The sequence below is a fragment of the Passer montanus genome, unplaced genomic scaffold (genome assembly GCF_014805655.1).
Source record: "Passer montanus isolate IOZ18808 unplaced genomic scaffold, ASM1480565v1 scaffold96, whole genome shotgun sequence".
In the NCBI taxonomy this organism is placed as follows: Eukaryota; Metazoa; Chordata; class Aves; order Passeriformes; family Passeridae; genus Passer; species Passer montanus.
In genome coordinates this window covers 250,893-278,861 of record NW_024375034.1, presented here as the reverse complement: position 1 = coordinate 278,861, position 27,969 = coordinate 250,893, and the positions used below count along the sequence as shown (strand labels likewise).

Sequence of the window (27,969 nt, the reverse complement as noted above, 5' to 3'; positions counted from 1 at the left end):
GGGCCGGGGCGGGCTCTGCCAGCAGCCCCGCCCGGGCTCGGCCCCGCCCCGCCCGGCACGGCCCGGGATGCGCGGGGCCAGCGCAGGCATCCCGGGGGATGGAGGGATGCATGGATGGATGGATGCGCGGGGAGCCGCTGTGCAGCGGGGCCGGCGGGCAGCAGGGGGAGCCAGCGGAGCTGGGCCCCTCGAGCCCCCCGCGGAAATTCTGTGAGGCGTGAAGGCAGCGTCCTGCCGCGCTCTTGGCACACTGGGGTGGAAGGGACTGCGAGATCATCTCCTTCCTCCGAGCCCCGTCCAAACCGGCCTTGGGTACTTCCAGGGATGGGGCAGGCACAGCTGCTCTGCACTACCTGTGCCAGGGCCTCACCTCCCTCACATGGAACAACTCCTTTGTAATATCCCCATCTGACCCTGCCCTGTTTCGGTGTGAAGCCATCCCCCTTTGTCATGCTCTTTTAAAAAGTCTCTCTCCATCTTTCTCATAACCCTCCTCTCACCTCCCCCCCCCCCAAAAAAAATGGGCATTAAAACCCAGGCTCCAGGATGTACCTGCAGGAGAATAAAAATAACAGATGCAGACGCACACGAGTAATAAAAGATGAAATTCACGCACTGAGGGAGGTATCCTACAACTGCTTCTTGATATGTGGCCTTTTGGGTTTAAGGGGGGCTAATAAAAAGGATGGAGAGTGACTTTTTATTGGGGCAGATAGTACAAGGACAGGGGAATGGTGTTCAGCTGAAAGAGGAGAGATTTAGAGGAGATGTGAGAAGGAACTTTTTCCTGTGAAGGTGGACAGGCCCTGGCACAGGGTGTCCAGAGAAGCTGTGGCTGCCCCTGGATCCCTGGCAGTGCCCGAGGCCAGGCTGGACAGGGCTTGGAGCAGCCTGGGACAGTGGAAGTTGTCCCTGCCCGTGGCAGAGGGTTGCAACTAAATGATCTTTAAGGTCCTTTCCAACCCAAACTGTTCCATGATATGCCCATATCTCTGTCTTTGTAAAGAATTGTAAACAACCTCACAGCTCTGAGAGCTTTGGTGGGACTGCATTTTTCCAGCCACTGAGTCCCTCCTCAGAATGGGTTTAAACCCCACCCTGGCTCAGTGGAGGAAGAGGGGGAGGCCAAAAGGACTCAGCAATGCTTTTCTGGGGGAAGAGAGACCCCCAAACTCAGCAAAGCCCCATGCTGCAGCAGTGTCTGTGCCATCAGTGTGCCAACAAATCCGATTTTTTCCCTCTGAGGAAGGAGGGGCTGCCACGGCTCCCTAGAAATGGTTAAAACATCATGGGAACTGCTAACTAGTTTTAATTGCTGGCAGCTGCTCAGCTCCTCGGGCCGGGGCAGTGGGGGAAGGCGCCCTGGCAGTAATTACAGCCTGTGCCTCGCCAGCCCGGTGCAGCCGGGGCTGTGGGTTTGGCGCCGGAGCTCCCCGGGCTCGGTGAGCTGCTCCAGCCACGGGCTTGCTCCGAGGGCTCAGCCTGCTCCCAGCCTTCAGAGGGAGTGCAAACCCTGGCAGGATGCAGAAGCTGTTCCATCGGGGTGCTGCATGCAAGCTGTCACCCAAAAATGAAAATCCACCTTGCAGTGCAAACCCCGGTGGGATGCAGAGGCTGTTCCATCGGGGTGTTGCAGGCAAGCTGTCACCCAAAAAAATGAAAATCCACCTTGGAGAACCTTCTGGAGCAGTCAGGTGCCCTTGCCAGTTAGCCAACCTAAAAGAAATGTTTGGTGACTTTAGTTAATGCTTCAGGTCTAGATACCATATGTTTGTCCAACACGATCCCCAAGAAACCATTTTCCTCCTGTTTGGTTGGTGTGCCAGCGGATGTTTGGCCAATCCCAAAAAATATTCAAAAAGCTACGCCAGGCACATTTATGGGATCATCCCCAAATAATCTTTGGATTCTGGTGGATGCATGGGAATAGTGGGTTCCTCACCTTCCCAAGGCATCTTCTGAGCCTCAAGAATTAGAGATCCTTGGCTGTATGTAGATGACTTATTGTGTCAAATTTAATTACACAAGGAAAGATCGATCTGTAGTTAAGGGTGTTGCTCCCTTTCACAGTATATTTTAAAAATAGACCCCCCTGCTGCCCAGGCTCCTTCTCCCACCCTCTCCCCAAAACCAGGAGGGACTCATGGCATGCTGCTTGGGCCACCTGCACATCAGTGGTGGTGCAGCTGCCTTGAGTGCTACCCCGAGCATCCCACACTCGGCTGCACTTCAGCCGGTGTTTACAGAGCAGTGGGACGTGCCAGAAAAGGCTGAAGAGCAGGAAAAGGGAAAAAAAAAAAATCTCATTTCCAGTTGCTGTCGAGGGAGTGAAGCTGTAAGGGAAGAGCCTGGAGAAGGGATGCACCTGATGCTAACCCAGCAGTGCTGGTTCAGGAGGTAAGAGCTCTGGGAAAATAAAGCAGGACAAAAAGGTGTTTTCCAGCTGGATCAGGCCAGATGAGTGCAATTTCCAAGTGCCTGCTTTGGGAAGCAGAGTGTGGAAAACGAGCGAGAGCGGGTGGGTTAAACCGGGCAGCGTTTAAGGCGGTCTGGTATTCAAAATACAAATTAAAGCCATGCAAATGAAGGGTTCACTTACCCCCATTGCGCCACTGGAGAAAAATATGACATGACAAACTATCATTAAGGCAAAGGGCTGTTTTTCCTCCCAGGTGTTTACGCACTAGCCCTCGTTTTCCCTCTAATGGCCAGGCGTGAGCGTGTCAATCAAATTCCCGGCGCGGCAGGACCGCTCCCAACAGCGACCCGAGGTGTGAGGAACTACCCCGGGCAGGCTCCAGCCCTTGCCATCAGCCCCAGAGGGGCTGGGTGCAAGGGATGGCACACGGGAAAGGGTTCCTGGCATTCTGCACCAGGCACTGCTCCCACCTCAGGGTGCAGCAGGTCCCTGGTGACAGCACATCCTGCTGGTGACACACCTGAGCAGGGACCTCGCCGGGCTGGACATTCGGCTCTCAGGCACAGCCAGGAGGAAGGGGGTGCATGAAAGCGTTAAAAAAGATGGCAATCAGATGAATAATAAACAGAGGGAACTCCCAGCCCTTAATCAGGAGGTGAGACAAAGACTCACTTGTTTGGGATTCAAGGTCACGGCGCCCTTCAGCTCTGACCGCACCGTCATGGGAGGGGTGGGTTTCTTTTCCCACCCAAACTTCGGAGGCAGAACAGACCTGAGGTGGGCTGAAACATCCTCTGTTGATTCCTTTCAGACCTTGCGCCTCACTAAATATCTCAGTGTCTGATATAAGGCTGGGCTTGCTAGCACCAACTTATCAAGACATCTTTATGGTATGAAGAAAATTTCAATCAGTGAGAAGAAGGACAAAACATTTTCTTTACTTTTTTTTTTTTTAAGAGCTTGTTCTTTTAATCCCTCAGATGTTATTTGCAGCTGTGGGCAGCTGGAAAGGCTGCACCCAGGGGTAGCCAGAGGTGCTTTTTTATTTGGGGGTTCAGAGGTCTTGGAGGCAATTTGCATGGCATTATCCATAGCTGTGCTATCGGGACAAACAGCCCTGCCAACCTAATTAGGCATTAGGAAGGAGAGAGCGCCTGAAGACCAGCACACAGGGGAAAAAGAGGGGATACACAGCAAAGCTACTGATAACGTGGGGTCGAGGCACTGGGAAGGGCTTCCCCAGCATGGAAAAGCCTTGCAGAGAGCTCTGCTTTCCCTGGGATGCTGCTGCCTGGATGCCCTGGCACTGCCTCCCCATCAGCTCACCCCACCACGTCCCCTCTTGCCTCACAAAAATCCTCTTCCTTCCTCTGGGAATGCAGCTGAGCCCAGAATCTGCTTTTTGTAAAGAGGGAATTTTTACAGGGAGCTTGTTGTTACCAGGCACAAAGTAAACACTGAGTTAGCTGTGGTTCATTTCATTTTTTTTCCCCTACTGCTGACGATTTCCTCACCTGAGAGCTCTGGGAGCACCAGAGGAGGCTGCAGAAATTCTTGCTGACAGACCTGCTGCAAGGATGCTGTTTCTGCCACGGAGACGTCCTGGATGCTGCCTGAAAAGGACGGGGAATTTATTTCTCTACACAGGGCAGAAAAGGGGTTGGAAGAGGACAGAGCAGGTTTTTCTGTAAAACAGGTGGAGCAGTGTATTTTGACAGGCAGGTTGTTGCTGGGGGACACCTGGATCACCTGAGCGTGTCCCCTCAGTTTGCCGTGGGCCAGCTGCACTGGGCAGGCAGTGAGAGGACATGGGGGAACTGTTTGAAACTGAAAGAGGGGAGATTTAGAGGAGATGCAAGATTGAAATTCTTCCCTGTGAGGGTGGGGAGGCCCTGGCAAAGGGTGCCCAGAGCAGCTGTGGCTGCCCCATTCCTGGGAGAGTCCAAGGCCAGGCTGGACAGGGCTTGGAGCCACCTGGTCCAGTGGAAGCTGTCCCTGCCCATATCAGGGGGTTACGACAAGGTGATCCTTAGAGTCCCTTCCAACTCAAACCATTCCATGATTCTGTGATTCCCTGCTGATATTCTCCCATGCTCCCTGAGGGTGAAACAGCCAGCACCTTCCCTTCCTTCCCCCTCTCCATGGGCTCCCCCATCCCACACTAGGGCTCCCCAGGTTGAGTTCAGGGCAGGGAGGTGAAGGCGAGGGACTGTCCTGCCCCTCAAACAGGGAGGCACATTCCATGCTTGGGGGCTCCTGAGGGAGCTGAGCAAGGCCCAGGAGAAGCTGCAGCACCTTCATGGAAGCTGAGGATGGAGGAGACCCCCTTGATTACCATGATCATGCATCCCCTGTCAGGGACACGACCAGAGAAGGCAGAACACACCAAGATGAAGACCCAGACAATGGAGCCACCATTTACATATCCCCAAATCCTCCAGCCCATGGGATACCTGGTATGCAGGTGTGGGGAATGAGGTAGGAGCTCCGAGTCCTGGCTCCCTCCCAGGCTGAGCTCATGGGCAAGAGATGGAGAAGAGAGGCAGGATCTCCACGAGGCACTGGGGAGGGAGCAGGAGTTTGTGGTTCAGTGGCTCCCAAGTCCTTTCTGCTTTGCAGAGCTTTACAAGTGACGCTGGCGTGTGATTCGATTAGGGAAAGCGCTTCAGTTTCTCCTTGTCTCCAGAGTCTCCTTGGCTTCAGCTTGAGATGAGATGGAAATCCTGCTGGGCATGGGGAGAGACAGACACAAACCCTTCCCCTCCAATTCCCCTGTGTCCTCTTGGACCCTGGTGTCACCTCTCTCCTCCACCTTGGTGCTGCTTCACAGCATCTGTGTCCCACAGGAGGGTGGAGGTGAAAGCTGCTCCTTGGGGCCAGGAAAGCCTGGTTAGGAGATGGTGATTCCCAAGGTGGCCATTCCCAACGTGGTATTCCATGTTAGGAACCTTTTCCTGTGTCAGGGGCTGGGCTGGGTGGCTGGGAACAGCCCCACATGTGCACACAGGAAACACAGGGGAAGGAGTGAGCACCCCAAACCACCAGGACGTGCCTTGGGGGTGTTCACTGACACCAGGGCTTGCTCCAGAGGGAGCTGTCAGCACCTGGACCGGGGTCAGCAGTGCCTCCTGAGCATCTGGTAGAGAAGAGGGAGATCAGCACAGCCACAAAAGCAAAGCAGTGATCTTTCCATCTCCGTCCTCCGTGTGAAGCAGAGCTGGCAGGAGAATTGGAAATTGCCAGGAGGGATGAATAAAGGAGAGAGAAAGAAAAGCCACAGCAGGACAGTATAAAAGCACCAGTGCTGTGGAGCAGGTGCAGAGGCAGTGATAATTCCCCGTTTCTTCCGAGAGAGGAACTAGGAGTGTCCAAATCGAGTTATCAGGCAGCAGATTTAGGGACAAACAAAAGACTGCACTTTTTCCACGCCACCCACGATTAAATTATGGAACTCATTGCCACAGGGTGCTATGGAGACCTGCAGCCTAAGTGGCCCCCAGAAAGCATTTAGGCAAACTCACGGGGCACACGGGTCTGTCAAGGTCTGTTAAACATGATGGAACAGCCCCCTCAGGGAGTCCCTAAAGCCCAAGGCTGTTGGCAGCACGTGTCGGACAAGGGCTCAGCAGACCTTGCCAGAATTGCTGGACCAGCACAGCCTGGGAGATAAATAGCACCTAATCAGCTAAATAAACCATGTCCCACACCCCCCTGAGGCCAAGGAGAGGTTACTGGGCTCAGAAGTGCCTGTGATGGTGCTGCAGGATAGGCAGACAGGGGACCCTGGAGTTTCTATCCGTGTTCCAGTTCAGGGATTCTCCAGGATCCCTCACCAGGGATTTTTGGCTAGGGCTGCCCTCACAGTTGGCTGGGTGAGACAGGGTGAGCAGGGCTCTGCTGTTTCCACAGCTTCAGGCTGAGATGCTCTTGCTCAGGAAGGAAAGGGGGAAAAAACATCCCCCACTCCCCGTGAAGATACCACATTCCAGACCCGCCTGCCATGAGCAAGCCCCCTGCTCCTCACTCTCCATCCAGCATGTCAGCTCAATAATTTATTGTCGAGGAGGGGCAATAACCATCCATAATTCAGAAGCAATAATGTTCTACAAGTTGGAACTGGCAATTTGGCTCTGCGGACCACGTTCCACCTTCCCAGGGCTGCCTCATGCCACGTCCAAGGACTGGATTCTTCTTGCCAAAAGGCACGAAGGCAGCAGCCACCTCCAGGTGGATGCAGCCCTGAGGGGCATCCTAGTAACAGCAGGTTCTGGAGCAGTGTCCCTCTTCAGGTTTCTGATGCCTTCCTCACATGATGGTCTGCAAATGATGATGAAATCTTGGATTTTGGTCCACAAGGCTGTGAAAACCCACAGGTCATGAGGCTCTGTGTTGGTGGAGCAATGATAGAGGTGCTTGGGAGGAGCAGGACAAGGTGTGCCAGCCCTGCAGAGCCCTGGCACTCAGCAGCAGCTCGTGGTGTTTTTGGTGATGAAGGCAATCTTGTCAGCACAGGAATCCTGTGCCATGGGAGCACACAGGTCCCAGAGCAAGATGAACCCTGCTATCTCAACTTCTGAGGCTGATAAACGGCTCCAAGGCACGGGATCCAAGTGATAACGTGGGATTGGGGGTGGCAGGAAGGAGGAGGGGGGCTGCAGCCACGGTTGCCCTCCAGGAGATAACAGAAGCATCAGGGAAGCAGCAGGGAAGCGCGGCAGCTCCGGGGAGAGGTGGGAAACGTGAGGCAGCGAGTTCTCAGATTAGAAAAACACCTCTTGCTCGGCAAACTCTGTTAGTCAAGACGTAAAACACAGGTGAAGCAGAGCATGCTGGAGCTCCCTCGCTCCTGGGGGAGATGTTTATTAACTCGTCAAAACACAACGGCTGTTGTTGCCAGCAAGAACCTGGAAAGGCAGGAGAAAAAAAAAAAAAAAGAGAAGATGAAATAGAAAAATGGGAGAAAAAATAAAGGTCCCGTGTGAAAATCATCTTCTGGTTCCCTGTGCTTGGCTGGGGAGCATGCCTGAGCCTGGGCCATGCAGGGATTTGGGAGCATCCTCCTGGAGAGGCTGGGCCAGAGGCTGCTGCACCACTGGGCTCTGGCTCTCATGCTTTTCTCAGGAGCCACTCCCTGACCTTGGTGTAATTGGGCCACTTGGCCCAACATAAATTATAGCTTGCCACTGTGATATTTTCTGAAAAATCCCTGATTTTCTCCTGGGAAGCTGAGAAGCCTCAGAGAAAAAGAAAAACAATAGTTATCTCATTGTTTCTCCTGTGTTTTGCAATGCAATATGGAGATTGTTTATCAAACATGTGAATTGTTTTTTCTTAGTGCCCAATCACCGTCCAGCTATGTCAGACTCTGAGGAATCAGCCACGAGTTTTTATTATTTATTCTTGTTAAGCCTTCTGATGTATCCTTTCTTTAGAGTTTAGTATAGTTTAGTATAGCATTCTTTAATATAATATAGTATCATATAATAATAAATCAGCCTTCTGAGAACACGGAGTCAGATTCATCTCTTCCCTCCTCCTGGGGACCCTCACAAAGACCACACAGCTCACAAAATAAATAAGGTAATAGCTGGCAATGAGCCACCCAGTTAGTGCTGGGACAGTGCAGGGCTGCAGCCATTCCATCCCAGGGACACTGGAGCAGGGGATGGCAGAGCTGCTGCAATTATTGTCATCGTGTTTGGTTGAAGTGCTACAGAGCAGGGACTAAGTTTCTCCACCAGTTATTTGCTGTTGCTTTACTTGCCTTGAAAGGGAGACAGGGGATTAACTGAGGGTGGTCTCATTACCCTGGTTTTTGTCAGGAGCATCCCTCTGAAACGAAGCCTTGTTGCTCTGAACAACCCCAGTGCCCCAAAAGTTGTACATCACAGGCAGCATTGTCAGTTAATTATTATAAACCCAAGGGGTCTTTTTGGGGTGATGCTGGCCTTGATTCATAAAATCCTACAAGGTTTGGGTTGCAAGGGACCTTAAAGAGTCATTCCAACCCCCCTGTCCAAGGGCAGGGACACCTTCCCCTATCCCAGGTTGCTCCAAGCCCTGTCCAACTCAACCTTGGACACTTCCAGGGATCCAGGGGCAGCCACAGCTTCTCTGGGCACCCTGTGCCTCACAGAAAAAAATCCCTTCCCAATATCCCATCTAACCATGAAGTCCCCCCACAGTGAGGGTGGCCACTGCAGGCCAGGGCTGTGGTACTTTCTGTAGGGTTTTTCCAGCCTCCAGCACTGTCAATATGTACTTTAAAGAACAATTTACACCTAAAAACGCTCCCCTCCTGTGAAAGCGCCGCCGTGCAAAACAGCAGATGGTGTTTGAACACTGCAAAATGGAAAATATAGCTTTAAAAGAGAGATCTCAGAGTTGTCTCGGTGCTGCACGGGCGCCTCGGGGTCTCGGTTTGCAGCTTTCTGCATGGGGGAGAAAAAAAGATGGCAAGTGCTGTGAGATAATATTGGTGGAAGGAGAATGCTTTTCCTGAGGGGTTCTTGGAAATCATGGAATGGGAACCATCCAAAAGGACTCTGCAGGAAGGGCTCTGACACCAACAGCCCTCATGGGCCACCACATGAGCCCAGCCCAGGAAGCAGAGCAGGATTTTTCCTCCCTTCCTCCCCTCACTAGCCTTCATCCTGCTTCTTCAGCTGAAATGCTGTTTGTGGAGAGGCAGTGTGGGGTGGGAGAAGCAAAAACCACCCTGCTTCCACTTGGGGCTGCTGGGAGAATCAGTCCTGTTGGGATGCTGATCCTCCCCAGGTCCCATCCCCTGGCCGGTGTTCCAGCAGCAGGAGCTCCTGCTCGCAGAACCACCCACCCAGTGCTACACTGACACTGCCTTTGTACATGAAACATCAAAACTATTCCTTAAAAACCCCTCTTCTCTCTCCCTATCCTGGAAGCAAAACCTCCGTCCCGCAGGCGATCCTCCCTCCATGTGAAAAAAGCCCCTTTTTCTTAGAGGCTTTCTCAATAAAAAAGCTCAAAGGCTGCTAATTTCCAAAACAAACAAGCAAATCTTTGGAGCAGCAAATGCAAAGGGCCCCAAAGGCACCTTCTAAATGTCAGGGAACAGCATCAGGCCTGACGTGTGCCCGGCTGGCGCTGCTGCCCGGCGCCGGCCCCGGGCACATCTTTGGCAAGTTTGGGTTTGGTGGGAGCAAAGAAACCCCCAAACCTGGGCCCCCTTACAGCTGCTTTGAAGCTCTGCAACAGGAAGAAAATACCATAAATTGGGCTGGGCTTCACTCCTAGCAACGACATTTTGACAGCTTCTATTTCGGGGATGGCTTTATTGTTTTCCCCCTGGTCCTCAATTAATGCCTTCCCTCAAAATAGCTACCAGCCAGCAGGACTTTTCCACTCACCAGGCTGAGAGCTGCTCCCTGCTTCCCCTGTGGTGCAAATGCTCGTGGATTGGGCTGGCTGATCCCAAACCTCCTGTTCAGACCCCTCCAACAAGGACAGCCTCCCTGCTGGAGCCAGGTGCTGACACTGAAAAGTCAACGTGGAGGAGAAAAAACAGCTTTGCAAACCTGATCTTCATCCTTCTGAGAGGGCTGTGCTCTGGTATGTGAGGCTCAGGAAGCAGATTTAGCCAGTGCCCAGGAGAAACACAGGCTGGGAATGCTCTGAGGGATGCAGGGAGGAAGATGGAGCCAGGGCTGATCTTCACATTCTGCACTTGGTTTTGGAGGCAGGGAAAGCTCGCCATATGGAGGGCCTTAAGGATATTTGGGTTGGAAGTAGACAGTCTGTGAGGGCCCTTCTGAGCCATTCCAAACCCATTATAGGATTCCAAACCCATTACAGGATTCCATGACATTCCCTGTGGTGCTGGCTGAGCTGGACAGCCCCATCCCAAGGGAAGTGCTGAGCCTCACAGAAGGATATCACAGCCCAGACCCCCTTGGGCTCCCTGCTCCCACTGCTGCTCAATAAACTCCTAAACAGCCCTATCAAAGATCTGAGATTCGGTTAAAGATTTAAGAAAAGCCCTGTACAAGGTATGTGGCTCCTGCTGAAATATTCCTCAATGTTTTGACAATTTTCTATCACAGATCACCCCTTCAACCATGGTGATGCAGATGGGGAAAAACACATATATTTACTCAAAAAAAACCCCTGCAATTGCCTTTTGTCCCACATAATTTAGTAGCTATCAATTAGCCCGTGCAGACATGCCCCTCCCTCTGCTCCAGGTGAGCCAGCAGTGCCCTCAGCTTCCCTCCAGAGCAGGTGACACAGGAGTGACTCCAGGGGACAATCCACACGGAGCATGGGATGCCTTCTGCTGCAAGATGCTGGACACTCAGCTCTGAGGGATCTGGAGCCATCCCAGAGCTCAGCAGCCATTCCAAAGGCTCCAGTTTATAATTCACCTATGAGAGAACCCATCCTCCCACTGCAGGATGTCCTTTCCCCCTCACCCAGAACTCCCATTTTCCCACATTCCTGAGCCCATATCAGACACCTTCTCCCACAGCACACTGGCCCCAGGTGCTTTTTTAAAAATCTTTTCCCTTTTAACCCTTATAAACAGTTTCACCTGGGTGAAGCACTTGCCTGTGCCTCTCCTGGCCCCACTAAAGCACCAACAGGTTGCCCCTATCTGCCCATCAGCCCTCACCCAGCTGCCACAAAATGAGGGAGGGAAAGAGCTCCTGCCCCAGTCAGCTTTTGATTTCAGTACTAATGAAGTTAATAAAGTTAAAGGAGACCTTTTCTCTCCCCCAAGCCTGAGCTGGAGAAGCCAGAACATTTTAGCTGTTATCTAATTTGATGTGCAAAAAAACAGAGGGAGAGGGAAAAAGAAAAGCCCCCACAACTCACCGCTGGCTCCTTCTCGCCTTTAATTGAGGATACAAATGCCAGGCTGATTGTTGCTCTCCTTCAAATTCCCTCTGTCAGTGCAGAGCTCCCTCTGGTTCAGGACAAAAATTGACTTTGTGTCATGAATGAAGTAATTATTTCCCTGCACAAATGAATATGGCAATTATTTCCCTTTTGGGGAGGGATGTGTGTGAGGTTTGAGCTGCTGAGCAGAGCCACGGTCCCTTCCCAGAGCAGGGACGAGCTCAGGCTTTGCTCTGTGTTTGTCCCCTGCTCACACCCAGCCACCTCTTCCCTTTCCCAGCTGGAAAAGGGGCTGGATCCCAGCGGGATCCCCACCAGACATGGGCACTTTCCTAGAGCAGGGGCTGTGCTGAGGGGGGAAACTGCTCTCTCCTTCAGATCAGCCCTTGAGCTGGAATCAACTTTCATCCCCTGTGCTGTTTTCCCCCTGCCTCAGGAATTAGGGACATTCCCTAATGTGCCCACCCTGTATCCCTTCACACCAAGGATAAAACACCACCTTGGCTATGGGATGATTAGATGTGGGAAATGAATTTGTAGAAAATTCTTAAAGAAATAGTTGGCTTTTTATTATAACAGTGTGAATTATAACATCTGTATTGTCTCACCCTTCACATTATATAAAAATAGAATAAATTATAAATATATATTACATATATTAAACATATCTATCAAAAATATCTATTATAAGTAACAAATATTTTATAGAAAAAAGATTCTATAAAAATATAATAAAAGTTTTTAAAACACCTCCCAGTTGCCCCATCTCTGGGTCAGAAAAAAAACTTAATCTGACAATTACAGACATCTAGAATCCCAGGCTGGTTTGGACTGGAAAAGATATTAAAGATCACCTATTCTATCATCCCTGCTGCCATCCAGGAGGTCCTTCAGGAGCAGCAAGGCTGTGTTTGGACACAGAGGTGTGTCACACATTCACCCTGCAACATCCTGCCTCCTTGCCCCCATGGATATTCACTCCCTGCCTGCCCACTCTGGCAAGAAAAGCTCCAACAGCTCAGAAATTGTTTCTCCACCAGCTCTGGAGCATGTTGCAGCTTCTGCAGGTGTTAAAAGCCGCTGTGAGGAGCGACTCAAAGGAAGTTTTTTGCAGCACGCTCCAAGATCTCTGAGCCTCACAAAAACAGCAGCGTGTCCTGAAGAGCCATAAAGCAGCACTGAACCATTAACTGTGTCCGGGAATCCCAGGACATCCTGCAGGGACACATTTCCTGCCAGTGCAGGTGGGGCACTTGTGCTGATGCCTTGCGTAGGCTGATCTTGAACAGAGACCAGACAGAGCTAAAGAATGAAGCAGGGATTTATGAAAATTATCTCCTCAATGGATCCACCCTGGGCAGCACAAGAGCCCAGCCAGGGCTGCACCCAAGATGAACCAAAATGGTCACAAAATGAACTCAAAATGAAACAAAATGGTCACAAAATGCACAACCACTCACAGGGTCTCTCACTTTTATAAGTTCTGCTCCATTTGCATATTGGGGTTAATTATCCAATTACAGTTTTGGCCCATGAAGTCCCATCCTGCTTGTTTTTCTCTCTCCAGCCCACATTGTTTGTGCTCTTGGGCCTGAGATCTGGATCATTTGTCCTTGGTGCCCAGCTAGAGCAGGAATTGTTTTGTTTTCCTGCTCTGTGCAGAGAGCTCACCATCCCCTCATATGAAGCCCAAACCCACAGACTAAAGCAGCACAGAATCTGAAAAATATAAAAGCTGGGGCATCAGTGCCAGCACTCAGAAACCTTGTCCTTGCATCAGAGGTTGGAAGGAGGGATTTCAGGCATCTTCTTCAGAAAATCACATCCCTACCACCACAGCCACACCAATTCCAACAGCACATGAGCAAGGACGATTATGAGAGGGAGAAAAGTGGTAACAAATATCTTTTTAAGTGTATTTATTGTATGTAAGGCTGTCACCTTACACACAGTTAAAAAGATCTTTACAGTGAAGGTGATAAAATACAGGCACAGAGGGGTGGAAGATAACCCATTCCTGTTATGCCTCAGGTTTTAGCTTTTATATTTTTCAGATTCTGTGCTGCTTTAGTGTGTGGGTCATATTAGGGGATGGTGAGCTCTCTGCACAGAGCAGGAAGACACAACAATTCCTTCTCTAGCTGGGCACCAAGGACAAATGATCCAAATCTCAGACCCAGGAGCACAAACAACGTGGGCTGAAGAGAGAAAAACGAGGATGAGACTTCATGGGCTTGGGCTGTAATTGGACAATGAACCCCAACATGCAAATGGAGCAGAACTGATCACAGTGAGAGACCCCGGGAGCACTCATGCATTTTGTGACCATTTTGGATCATCCTGGGTGCAGCCCTGGCTGGGCTCTTGTGCTGCCCAAGGTCTCCATTGAGAAGATCCTTTTAATAAATCCCTGCTTTATTCTTTAGCTCTGTCCAGCCTCTGCTCCAGGCCAGCCTTCCCAAGGCATCACCTGGAAGTGTCCAAGGTCAGGTTGGATGGGCATTGCAGCACCCTGGGATAGTGGAAGGTGTCCCTGCACATGGGAGGGTGTTGGAATTAGATGATCTTTAAGGTCCCTTCCAATCCAAACCATGCAGTTGATCTATGATTTACAAGCAGACAAAAAAAAAACAACCAAAAAATCAAATCCTATGTGAGTTATTTACCTGCACAAAATTTCGTGTTTATTTTACTGCTGACATTTCCCAGCCCATTATCACGTGGGCCAGAGCCAAGCCCCAGCACTCCCATCTCTTCACTCCAGGATCTAAAACCACAGGACACAAGCACTGGAAAGTCACTTGAAGGTTGTGAGTGACCTTGAAGGGAGCTGGACATTGCCTTGTTGGCTGCGGCGGCAGGAGCGTGAAAATGTATTGCAGCCCTTGGGCAGCCTTCAGTTCTCATTTAAGCTGTTAATCAGAGGGGGAGAGGGAGCAGAGCAGCAGCAGCCACAGCTTTTCCCCGCCAGGCTGACTGGAAAAGTGTGAGTGGCACTGGAGGAGCCTGCAGGACATGGGTGTGGGGGCAAGGGGAGATCAGCTCTGCCTTCTGCAAGAAGGAACACCTCTGGGAGCTGAATATTCCCTTCTTCTTCTTCTTAGTCCTTCCATGGGTGAAGTTATCCTGGTTTTCATTCCATGGTTTGTTTGGTTGCTCAGGTGTGCCCAGCAGCTCTGTGGGTCTCTGCTGAGAGTGGCATCACCCCATTGCTCTGCCTGGCAGTTTGGGGCAGCTTTGTGACCAGAGGGATTTTGTGACCAGGGAGACCAACATTAAGGTGCAGGTGCCCCAGAGCATCCTGCCCTCTCTGTGCCATGGCAGTGGGACCTTGCTGCTTTCAGCCTTCATGTCACCATGTCACATCCCTGTGGGAGCCTGGCACAGGGTGCCCAGAGCAGCTGTGGCTGCCCCTGGATCCCTGGAAATGTCCAAGGTCAGGCTTGGAGCAGGCTGGGACGGGGGAAGGTGTCCCTGCCCATGGCAAAGAGATGGAACAAGACAATCCCTAAAGTCCCTTCCAACCCAAACCCTCCTGGGGTTGTGTGACCTTGGGCCATGAAGCTGTGGGAGAAGGACAGAGAGGGACACGGGAAGAACGTGTCCCTTCTTCCTCCTTGCTGGCAGAATGTGACCTGGCCTGCCCAGAGGACTCAAGTACAGCTGGGATGATCTAAGGGAGAGCAGACAGAATTTGAGCAGAGCAGCCACCTCCCCCCTCACCTGCAGCGCTTCCCCTCCTCCAGCAGCACAAGGGTTAAGATGAGTCTATTACTGTTTGCTTGTCACTTTGTCGCTGATCTAATGACCATCGATAATAGCTGAATAAGAATTGATGGAGAGATGGATTTAATTAACCCCAGTGTCAGCAGCTCGCCTTGCTGTCTGTTTGTGTTAATGGAGCAGCTCAGGAAAAAAACTCTCCTGAGCTTTCCATGGCTCAGCCTGCGGCAAGTAAAACACTCCTATTCATCAGCTGCACCCTCCAGGTAAAGCCAGGCAGTGCCACATGGCAATTTCTTTCTCCTGCCCCCAAAAGAATAAAATAATCACCTGCTCCGGCGCTCTCCGGGTCCCAGATCCGTCCTCCACCCCATCTCCACTCCCTGCCCCGCCTGCTTCTGCCCTGCTCTCTGCAGGGTGGCTGGGAGTGCTGATTTTGGGAGGCTGGGAGTGCTGATTTTGGGGGGCTGGAGGTCTTTATTTAGCAGGGGGTTTGATAACAGACCAGCACAAAGGCAGCACCCGCGTTGTGTGTCTTGACAGCGCGGATGCCAGGGCAGAGGTGCAGGCAGAGAGGTTTTCCCAGCCAGACAGACATCCTCTGGCACCCTCCACATCCCCTGGGGCCTCCTGCAGCCTCCTCATCCTAAAATCCAGCTGTGGCACGCACTCCACTGGGATTTATCCTCCTCTTCTGGGTTTCAAGCTAGTTTGGGTGCCAGCAGAGAAGCACAGCCCAGCCCAGCCCAGGCCATCCCAGTCCCACCAACCAGGCTGGCCCTGCCCTCTCCTTGATTGCAGCTGCTAATTAGTGTCTGCCAGCTCTTCAGCTGACCTTCAGATAATAGCTGATACTGCTCCTCATCCTCCAGCCCTGGCTTATCAGGAGGGTGACTGGGGAAATGCCAGCCTGGAGGAAAGGGGGGTGCATGGCCCTCCTCACCTGTGCCCACACCATCCCATCCCAGTCAGGAATTATTTTCCTGGCAGTGGCAGCATCCCCCAGCTCACCCACCTTCAGCATTTCCCCGGGCAGCACTCCAGGGGTGCACCCTCCCTGGAATTTGGGAGGTCTTTCAGGGCAGGCTGGGGAGGCTCATCTGGCACCCAGCAGGTTTTTTCACACTTCCCCTTCCTCTCATTTTCAGCTGTGATTGATTTTCGTGTCCAGCCTTGACCCAGGCCTGGATCCATCTGGATCCCCAGCTGGGGATGCACTGGGGTGGTGCTGGTGCCATCCCTGTGCTCGCTGTGACAGACCAAGGCACGCTGTCTGAAGGAATAAATTTCTTTTTTATTTTTTTTTTTAAACCTTGCCAGGCTAAAAATATTCCTTCCAGTAAAAGCCCCAGCACTGCCTCGTGGCTGGCACTTCCAGGTAGGACAGGATGCAGAACTTCCACGGCACTGAAAAATTCCAGTTGTTGGAAAACCCCATTTCCTGCAGGGAAACAATGAGGTCAGCTCTTGGCCCCTTGTTTGTGGGGAAATGGATTTGTAAAGAATTGAACAGAAAATTTTAATTTAATAGCAAATGTATGTTTAGCATATATTTGTATGTAAAGTACATATTTGTATTTATATATAAATATATATATATACACACCTTATTTATAGATATATGCACATTTTTATCTGTATATGAAGTACATATATACACTTTATATACATATATATATTTATATATACATATATGTTTATTTATGAATAAAGCACATATACATATATACTTCACATACATATACACACATTTATATATATAAAGTATATATTTGTATGTACATTTAAAAATAAGAAATATTTACTTAGAAATATTATAGAATAAAATAAATATTATTATGAGGGAAATAGAACAGGAAATAAATTGTAAAAAGTAACCTTATAAATAAGATGAGATATTTTACAGAAATAAAATTATGAAAAATATATTGTAGCAAGATTTATGAGAAGTGATTTTAAATTATTAGTTTAAAATATTTATAACAAATTTTAAATAATATGTTAAGAAATACTTATCATGTATTGTAATTAAAAATAGTTAAATTATATAGTTATTTTATTACCGTATTAAATTATTTTAATGTTTTATTATATAGTAATTTTAATAGTTAATTTAAAAATAGCTTCTGATTGTGACGGTGTGAATTGTAACATCTGTATGGTCTCACCCTTCTCACAAGACTAAAAATAGAATAAAAGTTTTAACACACTTCTCAGTTGCCTCATCTCTAGGTCAGAAAAAAACTTATTCCAACACTTGTTCAATTTTTTTTGGTGTTTTAAAAACTTTTCTTCCATTTTCAGTCCCATGATAAGGGTGAGACAATAAAGATGTTATAATTCACACCATCACAGTCAGAAGCTGACTATTTCCTACTATAAACATTTCTTAACCTATCAACTTTTACCATACCATACTACAAATACTTTAAAGCCAATAATCTAAAATTACTCTTCCTAAGTCCTAATACAATGCATCTTTCATAGTTCTATTTCTCCAAAATATCTAGTCTTTTTTATAAAGCCATCCTTTAAAACTTATTTCTAATTCGATTTCTCCCTCCACAATGTCTGTCCTATTCTATAACATTTCTAAGTCAGCATTTCTTATCTCAACGTTTACATACAAATAGATACTGTGCGAACCTTCTGTCAAGTTTATTTTAAATAATATGTGAAGAAATACTTATCATGTACTGTAATTAAAAATAGTTAAATTATATAGTTATTTTATTACCGTATTAAATTATTTTAATGTTTTATTATATAGTAATTTTAATAGTTAATTTAAAAATAGCTTCTGATTGTGACGGTGTGAATTGTAACATCTGTATGGTCTCACAAGACTAAAAATAGAATAAAAGTTTTAACACACCTCTCAGTTGCCTCATCTCTAGGTCAGAAAAAAACTTATTTCAACACTTGTTCAAATTTTTTTTTGGTGTTTTAAAAACTTTTCTTCCATTTTCAGTCCCATGATAAGGGTGAGACAATAAAGATGTTATAATTCACACCATCACAGTCAGAAGCTGACTATTTCCTACTATAAACATTTCTTAACCTATCAACTTTTACCATACCATACTACAAATACTTTAAAGCCAATAATCTAAAATTACTCTTCCTAAGTCCTAATACAATGCATCTTTCATAGTTCTATTTCTCCAAAATATCTAGTCTTTTTTATAAAGCCATCCTTTAAAACTTATTTCTAATTCGATTTCTCCCTCCACAATGTCTGTCCTATTCTATAACATTTCTAAGTCAGCATTTCTTATCTCAACGTTTACATACAAATAGATACTGTGCGAACCTTCTGTCAAGTTAAAAAATTTTCTACAAATCCATTTCCCACAGATGGGGAGAGCCTGTCCTAGCAATGCAATGGGACACATGGATCTCTCCCTCCCTACCCCAAAATATTTCCTTTCTCTTTGCTAAAATAAGCAAAGCTGGCAGTGGAGTGCAGAACTTCTCCTGGCCTCCTCAACACAGCCCCCGAAGCAGCAAAATTCACCCTGCCCTGGCAGGAATTGGGGAACCTGGGAAGGAGCCCAAGATCAGGAATCATCCCAAGTCCTGCCCAGCCTGGCAGAGCTCCCAGTGATGCCTTGGGAAGGCTGACCTAGAACAGAGGCTGGACAGAACTAAAGAATAAAGCAGGGATTTATTAAAAGGATCTTCTCAATGGAACCACCTTGGGCAGCACAAGAGCCCAGCCAGGGCTGCACCCAGGATGAACCAAAATGGTCACAAAATGGACACACAGTCACGGGGTCTCTCACTTTTATAAGTTCTGCTCCATTTGCATCTTGGAGTTGATTATCCAATTCCAGCTCCAGCCCATGAAGTCCCATCCTTGTTTGTCTCTCTCCAGCCCACGTTGTTTGTGCTCTTGGGCCTGATATTTGGATCATTTGTCCTTGGTGCCCAGCTAGAGCAGGAATTGTTTTTTCTCCCTACTCTGTGCAGAGAGCTCACCATCCCCTGATATGAAGCCCAGCCCCACACACTGAAGCAGTACAGAATCTGAAAAACATAAAGCTAAAACCTGAGGCATCACCAGCTGCTGAGCTGAAGGTGAGCTGGAGCTTTCCTGCCCTCAAAAAACCCTCAGAGTATCCCACATTTTCCTCTTTTAGCTTCATTTTCCCAACAGTGGCTGCCCACAGCCCCACTTCATCCCCAGGAAAAGATGGGCAAGGCACAAGCAAGGTCTGGAACAGGCTGAGCCTTTGGAAAGGTGCTGACTGAGAGAGAAACAGGCTTCCTGTTTTGCTCATCCCTGTCCCAGACAGAAAGTACCTTTGCCAAGTACATCTTCAATTCCCTGCCAGTAACCTGCAGTCATGGAATACGTGAGGCTGGGGAAAAGAAAAAAAAATAAAATAAAAAAAAATCCAGCAGAATTTAATTTTGAAGACCCAGCCAGTCTTATAGCTTTTCAACTGCTGGAGCAGGTGAGCCAATAATAAAATCAACTGCCCAGAGAGGAAATGAATATTGGGTTTTGTTCCAAAAGGATGAGTTCAGCCAGCGTCAGAAAGAAAGGAAAAAATAATAATCACAGAAAATAAAAGAAGAGCAGGAATTGTTCTGTGACAAACGTATTTTGACAATCCAGCTGAAAGGGCTGACAGAGTTATGAGTGAGGGGGAGGAATTACTGATCTCTGAGTGTCATCTCACTTGTTTTTCTTGATTCAGCCTGGCCCTGCTAACAATGTGTGTCACTGCCCAGTGCTGGGAACATCCTTTGATGAGTGACACGTGGTGTCCCCACGGCACAGCCTGGCTCCATTTCACCTGCCAGCAGCCCCAGGGCTCTGCAGGGGACCCACCAGGCAGGCTGGGTTTGGGAAGGTCACAGGGGGAGGTCTCCAGCCACACATCCCAGTGCATTCCTGTTTGTGGTGAGCCTGGAGCTGCATTTCCTGCTCTCTTCCTGGCTGTGGAATCACTGCATGGCTTGGGTTGGAAGGATGAACTCGTTGAAGATGAACTTGTTCCTGTGGCAGGGACACCTCTCACCATCCCAGGTCCCATCCAGCCTGGCCAAAATTGGGGCAGCCACAGCTTCTCTGGGAATTCAGTACCACTTCCTCACCACCCTCACAGGGAAGAGTTTCTTCCAAAGATCCCAGCTAGCCCTGCCCTCTGTCCACGTGAATCATCCCCCCTCATCCTGTCCCTCCATGTCCTTGCCCAAAGAGCCTCTCCAGCCTTCTCCTTGCCCAAAGACCCTCTCCAGCTCTGTTTAATGCTTTCATTTCCATCCTTACACACTGAAATGGGGCTCAAGGTCTCAGTTTGCACCCACAACCCTGTGCTGGGTACAGGGGAGAAGTGTAGGAGGGTGGCAGCTGCTGCAATTCTGCTCGGGTGATGAAGACAAGAGCCTCTGAGGAGTTTTGGAGATCCTGACATCTCTGTGGGGGCTGGAGGTGCCTGGTCTGGAATGGAGTTTGGGACTGTGAGGCAGGTGGGTGCTGCTGAGGGGTCTCTAGTGCTGAAATCTACATCTGCTCTGGGCACCTCAGGGATTCCAAAAGCCCTTTCTCAGCCTGAGCTCCTGGAGCAGCCAATTCTGCTGTGGAACCTGAACGCTGGAAGGAGCCAGGCTGTCTAATTAATTTTAATTACCTTTAGAGCAGGGCTCAGCACCCAAGTGGGCAAACCTGATGGCATTCTGAGAGGTCCCCTCTGGTTAAAGGACACCTGTGAGAGGCTGCTTGAAGCCACGCTGTGGCCAGGCTCTGGCAGAGGGATGCTCCCTGTGACTCCCTCTGACTCACCTTGAGTCACCTCCTTCCACGCGCTGCTGCTAATTAACTACCCACAGTAATTGTGAGAATTGGGCATTAGCAGCTTCTTATTCAGATTTTCCTCCTCCAGTGTGGAAAATATCCATCTTGAGGGGTGCTGTGGCAGAAGTGGGTCCTGCAGCAGCTTTCTCCATGGCTCCCCACTGCTTTTAGGACTCTTGGGGATCTTCCTGCACCTTCCTGGGGCTCAGCTTCATTCTGCAGCTTTCCAGACAAACACATTTCTCCTTCCCCACCCAGTGACATCTTTCAGGACGTGTTTCCTGAGGGTCAAAGCAGAGGGCAAGCTCCCCGAGAGCAGTGTGAAGCTCCTGAGATAAATAAAGCTCTCGGAATGAAGCCTCCTCGGAGGGACAAGGGCAGCATGAATTTCTCTCAAGGCTTGGGGGATGGCTTAGTGTTTCCAGGAACAGCCACCTTGTGTTTGCACTGACAGCTGCTAAAACTGGGGGAGGGAGTTCAGCCAGTTGAAGGTTAGGTTGTCTGGGATGGGAAATGCTCCAGAAATTTCCAGTGATATATTTTTTAGATTTTTAAGCCTGTTCCTGTGACTCTCTCGTGCAAATCTTTCCCACTCAGCTCGATGTCTGTGCCCAGCCTGGCCTTGGGAGAAGAAAACCCATCCATTCAGGCTGTTTTGGGTGGATAGAAGTTCAAAATAAACAGCTCCAGACATTTTCAGTTGTTCCTCTTTTCAAGACAGACACTGAGGGGCTGGAGCGTGTCCAGAGAAGGGAAAGGAGCTGAGGAAGGGGCTGGAGAACCAGGACAGGCTGAGGGAGCTGGAAAGGGGCTCAGCCTGGAGAAAAGGAGGCTTAGGGGGCTCTGCACAACTCCTTGATGGGAAGGGGCAGCCAGGAGGGGGTCAGGTTCTGCTCCCAGGTACAAGAGGAAATGGACTCAAGTACTGCCAGGGAAGGTTTAGATTGGATATTAGGAAAAAATTCTTCATGGAAAGGGTCACCAAGTACCAGCACAGGCTGCCAGACTGGCTGGACTCCCCAGCCCTGGAGGGATGTGGAAGTCACCTGGATGTGGCACCTGGGTGTGGCAGCAGCTCTCTGGCCCCAGAGAGCAGAGACAAACTTTCCTGAGAAAGAAAAATCCTGGGAAGCTGTGTAAAAGCTGTGAAAAACTTGGAAGAAAAGAATTCAGACAATTACTAGCCCTTTTTCTGTAACCATTGTTTATAGATATGGTTCTCTAGAGTGTGTTATTGATAACCACCAATAGTGTGTGGAGGTTTTGACTTTGAGACCAATCAGGCCTTAGATCCACCATTGTTTCTGTAAGAACTGTAGATTTCTAATAATAAAATGTCTTTCATGCCTTCTAGATCATGGAATCAATACTAATTATTACCCAGCTAGAGACCTACTGCCACACCTGGGGGCAAGGTTTGGCAGTTCTGGGGGAATGGTTGGACTTGAGGATCTTAAAGATCATTTTTTCAACCTAAATGATTCTTTGATTCTGCTCCCACTACCCTGCTTTGTGCTGATATTGGTCAAATGCAAGGAAAAGAGAAAATAAACTCTTTTTTATTCACTCTGATGGCAGTTCCAGGCCAACACCCCATCATTCCTCTCCCTGCTCCTGAGGACACCAAGCTCCTCAACAGCTGCACTCTGCTCCAAAAATGTGTGAGAGCGTGCTGAGGAAGAGCCCAGCTGCCCAGGGGCTGCAGGATGGCAGCAGTGACCCCCAGCTCCACCCTTCAGTCCCCTGGGGAACAGCTGGAAGTGAAGCTGCCAGGTTTCATCACCCCCTGCCCCTTCCTGGGATGCAGACCTTGTTAACATGCAAAATAATGGGGAGATGCAGGTGGGGTTCTGCCTGGTTAACCAGGAGATGCTTCAGTGAGAATTATCCAATTAAATCTCCATCTCTGCCTCGCTCCTGTGGCTTTTCCCCGCTCCTACTGTGGTGGCATTGTCACCCAGAGCAATGAGCAGGCTCCTGATGGAGTCTGGCCACGTTCAGCTGGCACTGGGGACCCTGCAGGGCTCTCTGGGCTGCTGGGAGGCATGGGAAATTAATCCCAGCATAAATATATACTCTGGCACACAGCAAATCATCTCAGGAGGGGGTAACCAGTGGTATTCTCCCCTTTTTGGGAGCCCATCCTTTCCTCCTTTGCCATCACCCCATAAACAAGCCCATGAAGGTGGTGATGCTTTCCTTAAGGGAGGATGCCAAACTCTGCTCTTCCAAATAAAAACCCCAAAAAGAAAAAAAAAAAAAAAAACCACCACAAACCCCAAAACAAAAAACAAACAAAACCCCCCCCAAAAACAAACAAAAAAACCCCCCCAAAAACAAACAAAAAACATCAAACAAAACCCCAAACAGACGGAAGGAAAAAACCCAAGAAACAACAACAAAAAACAAAAAAATACTAATACACTAATACCTTTCCAGTCTTGTCACTGCTAAGTTGCTCCATGACTTCTGAGTCAGCTCCATATATTCCCAAGAGCTGATTGTCTTGCTACTTTCCCCCTGGTGTTTCCAGTGCATTTTTAAGGTGGGATTTCTGGTTAAAACAGAGCAAAAGAAACAAGAGAAGAAGTAATTTTTAAAAACCACTTAAAATCACTTTTTAAAAACCCTGGAGGTAAAACCCAACAAACAAACAAAGGGGAAAAAAAGAAAAAGAAAATAAAAACTACCCTCCAAAAAAAACCAACAACAACAACAAAAAAAAAGACATAAAAACCAGAAACACAACAACTCAAAAAAATCAGAAAAACCCCAAACCACAGAAAACAGCCCTCCCCTGCCTCCCAGCAGATCAGCCCAGGCCTCTTTGCCCCCTCTCCATGAGCCCCAGGATGGTGGCATTGAATGGGGACATCTCCCTGACCCCAAGACCCTTCCCCATCCCAGCTGCTGATGAGGATGAGGATGAGGATGGAGAGGGAAGGAGCTCACCCAGGCAGATAACAAAGCTTTGTTGATACAGGGTTCTCCCCAAGGGCTGGACAGGAGGGGAAAATGGGACTTTAGGGGCAGAGAGCTCCTTCTGAGTGATCGTGTGGCCACGATTTCCAACATCACTGGGCAAGGAGTTTCTGCCAGGGAAATGGAATTAAAGACAGCAAACCCAGCCCAAGCTGAGGAACTGGAAGGAGGAAGCAGGATTCCCAAGAACAGCAGCTTTATTGTTTGGCTTTTCCCCCATTCCTGGATACGGGATGGGTGGAATCCTGCTCCCCTGCCCTCAGGCAGAGCAGAACTTTGCTTTCTCCTCTGCTGTCCTTAGAATTGTTCTTCCAGAGGAGATCTGGCTTATTTTTGAGTAGGAAACGGGATGATATTTGCTAGGTGGACCTCAAAGAGGGGGCTGTGCCATACAGCATTCCCATTATACACAGGTGTTTACCTTCCTCAGGCTCCTCATTTCTCTATCCTCACCAGGTAAGCCCTGGAAATGTCACCTCCCCATGCCTGTAATTAAACCCTGTGCCTTTTGTCCCAGCACGCACACACACCTAGACACAGCTCCTCTCTCTCCTCTTCAAAAACTGCCCAAAACTTTGGTTTTGCTCCAGATCAGCCATGCAGATGTGCAGCTGGATATTTTCATGGCAATGGAGTTTGTCCTCCTGCTCGCCTCCTGTTCCCCCAGGTGAAGAAAAGGGGGGAAAAATTAAAAATAAGCAATTTTAATAATGCCACAAAACCAGACAGGGATATAAAAATCCATTAAGAGCTGGAGTGGCCCTCGCAATGGGAAGTGCTCCAGCTCCTTCCCCTTCTGTCTCTCTCTCCAACCCCCTGAAAGGTAACCTTTAAAACACACTCAGTACTTAAACCTCTGGCATTTACCTTCATTTCACTCTGGCTTTTATTTCTTTCCAGGGGAGGAGGGCTTTTATGCTGTAAGAGGACAAGTTGGGTTGGTTTTTCCTTCCCCTCAGCTTGATTATTTTCCCCTCCTGTGCAGGTGGTTTCTTTTTTTTCCCCTTCTTGTTTTGCTGTCACCATCACCCAGGCACTCAGCCCCCATGGGTGAAGGAGCAGGGGGGGCAGCACAGCATCCAAATCCCCCCAAATTTTTTCAGCCATCCAGCAATTGGCTCATTTGTGGGCAAGGATCTCCTTAGAGCCAGGCAGAAGGCTGGGATCTCTTGGAATCCCAGTGGAACTGGAGGATCTTTAGGGTCCCTTCCATCCCAACCCGTTTGGTGATCCTATGAATTCCAGCCAAGGGCAAGGCCAGCAGTAGCACCTATCCCAAACTGAGATTTGGGTGATGCTGGAGAGGGAACAGTGGCCTGAGGTTCCTGGTGGGTGGCAAGAAGGTTGTGATTCTCAAACCCCAGCAGCTTTTGTGGGGCTTTTCCTTTTTACATGCACACATCCCTCAAGGTCCCCCAGAGAAGGAAAACCTCCAAACTCCCCTTAATATTCATCTGCTCACAAAGAAATCCTCCCTGACCTGGTGCCTGCCAAATACCCCTCTTCAACGGGGTCTCACAGAAATGCCACTTCCCCTGCTCCTCTCACCCACCTGTAACACAAAACTCGGGGTCTGAGCCCCTTTCACCTCTCTGCTCACCATCAGCCTCCCTGGGACAGCCTCCTACTTTTTGGCCCTTTAAGACCTGCATCAGGCAGCAAATGCTTTGAGATGGCTTCACTACATCCCTGTGAATCCTGGTGTGGAGTTTCATGCCTCTTAGAGATGGAGATCCACGTCCCACTCACACCAGTCTCATCACAGGTTGCTCACTGCATTTGCTTTTCCCCCCTGCTTCAGAAGTCATGGGATGAGCAGAACATCTCATTACAAAATAAAACCTTATCTTTTCCAGGCTGGAAGAGAGCTTGAAAGCATGACCTGATTGTGCTCGGACACCCATGGGCAAAGAGAGAGTCCAAACCATATTAATCAAAGGAAAAGTGGCCAATTTTTGCAAAGCCATTCATTAATTTCAAGTGTGACCCAGGAACAGAGACATGAATTATTACTTCTTTCTAACCCAGCAGTGATGCCAGGCTGATTCTGTGCCATGTCCTGCACAGAGGGAGTCCTGAGCAGTCCAAGTTCCCAGAGGGACATCCCAAATACCTGGAGTGATGGGGGAAGTTCATCCCCCTGCTGCACCTGGGGGAGGCAGGAGCACCCAAAAGCTGCTCACAATTCCCATCATCTCTTTTTCATCCCAGTTGGTTTTTGGGGTTTTTTTGCCTTCCAATCTTTCTGAGAGCAAGTTTTCTTTTACACCAGAAGTCTTTTCTGAGCTGGCAGCAGTCAGGTAATGAAGGCAGGAGTTCTCAGTGATGCTTCCTCCTGTCCTGCCAAAATCCTCGTGGGGCAACCCCAAAATCTCCCTCTCCTGTGGACCACCATCCAGTACAAAGCCTCAACTCATACTGAACAGTTATTCCCTACTTTTTCATCATGAACAAGACCTGAAGAAGGAGCCAAACATTTGGATCAATGAGCAGAGCTTCATTTTTTTGATCGAGTTTGTGGTTTTGGTGTTGCGGAGTTTTTTTTTAAGGGGAGTGATAACTCCCATCTGGTAAAGACCAAACCTTCACCTCTTCGTGGCTCTGGATCAAAACAAGTCATCACAAAATAATCTGTGCATCAGCCCAGTGCTCTGCCCAGCTCCAGGTACCAGCTGGTTCACAGACTGCCTCTCTCCCTGGCTCAGGCCCAAATTTTCATGGCAGACAATCAGCACAACAAATGGTCAGAAAGGGGAGCAAGGCCTGTGAGCCGATTACACCAGACTGAAATAGCCAGAAACAAGCAAAAAACCCACAAAATGCCGCAGATCAGCACCTCACAGCTGCTGCAGGTGGGCTCCTTGCAGCTATGCAGGTTGGAGAGGGCAGAGAAGCCTCCTGGAGGATGGGATTTCCTTTCACAATGCTGCATCCAAGGGCTGGGCCATGTCTGGGTGTCACACACATTCATATTTTCTGAAAAATCCCTTTGCCCAGGATTCCTCTCCTGGGAAGTTGAGAAGCCTCAGAGAAAAAGGAAAACAATATTATCTCATTTGCTTCTCCTGTGTTTTGCTGCTTTGGAATGTGGTTGGAGATTGTTTACCCACAGGTGATTGTTTCATTGGTTTCATGTGAATTGTTTTGACTCATTGGCCAATCAGGGCCAAGCTGTGTCAGGACTCTGGAAAGAGGTTTCATTATTATCTTTTTAGCATTCTGTAAGTATCCTTTCTGTATTCTTTAGTATAGTTTAGTACAGTATTCTTTAATATAATATAGTATCATAAAATAATAAATTATCCTTCTGAGAACAAGGAGTCAGATTCATCATTCCTTCCTGCCACGAGGGCACCCCACAAATACAACATCTGGGCTTGACCAAACAAGATGCCATGGGCATCTTCCATTATGCCAGGGTGCTCTAAGCCCTGTCCAACCCAGCCTTGGACACTTCCAGGGATCCAGGGGCAGCCACAGCTTCTCTGGGCAAACTGTCATCATCCCCCTTGGTCATTTTTCCAGTCCCTCGACCAGAGAACAGGATTTCAGTCAGAATTTGTTGGTGCGGCTGATGCTCTGCATGAGCAGGGGGGTTTATTTAAGGAAAGGAAACAAAAAGTGCAAAGGTATGAAATTACCTGAGGATTTTGTCTGAGCGTGACGGGATGGGGCTCTGGTGGCACTGAAAAAAAGAGATAACAAGAGAAAACTTTGCCTCTTCAGAGATTAATCTTTGCAGAGATTAAATTGAAGCCTTCAGGTCTGAGCCATCGATTGCATTTCGCTTCCCTGACAGTTTTGTGGAAGTACAAATTGCAGAGGTTGTGGACAGTACATTTTTTTAGCCATCCAGCAATTGGCTCATTTATGGGCAAGGATCTCCTTAGAGCCAGGCAGAAGGCTGGGATCTCTTGGAATCCCAGTGGAACTGGAGGATCTTTAGGGTCCCTTCCATCCCAACCCGTTTGGTGATCCTATGAATTCCAGCCAAGGGCAAAGCCAGCAGTAGCACCCAACCCTACCCTTTCCCCCTTGAGAGGACAGGTTTGAGGGCCAGAGCACTCCTCCTCTCACGGTTATTCCCATTGTATCAGCAGCAATGACCCTTTTAACCCTTTCCTAGGAGCAGGAGACAGTATCAAATGGGATCAACTCAGATTTA

The 27,969-nt window shown here is 48.8% G+C and overlaps 1 long non-coding RNA gene across 1 annotated transcript; it reads right to left on the bottom strand.

Annotated features, from left to right (window-relative positions):
• Positions 1 to 1,046: 1,046 nt before the first annotated feature.
• LOC120496117 lies at positions 1,047 to 9,928 on the bottom strand. Its single transcript, XR_005626216.1, has 4 exons — positions 9,805 to 9,928; positions 4,873 to 7,323; positions 3,934 to 4,032; positions 1,047 to 1,716 (listed from the first exon to the last, which is right to left on the bottom strand). It is a non-coding gene; the product is annotated as an uncharacterized LOC120496117 (long non-coding RNA).
• Between the last annotated feature and the right edge of the window lie 18,041 nt (positions 9,929 to 27,969).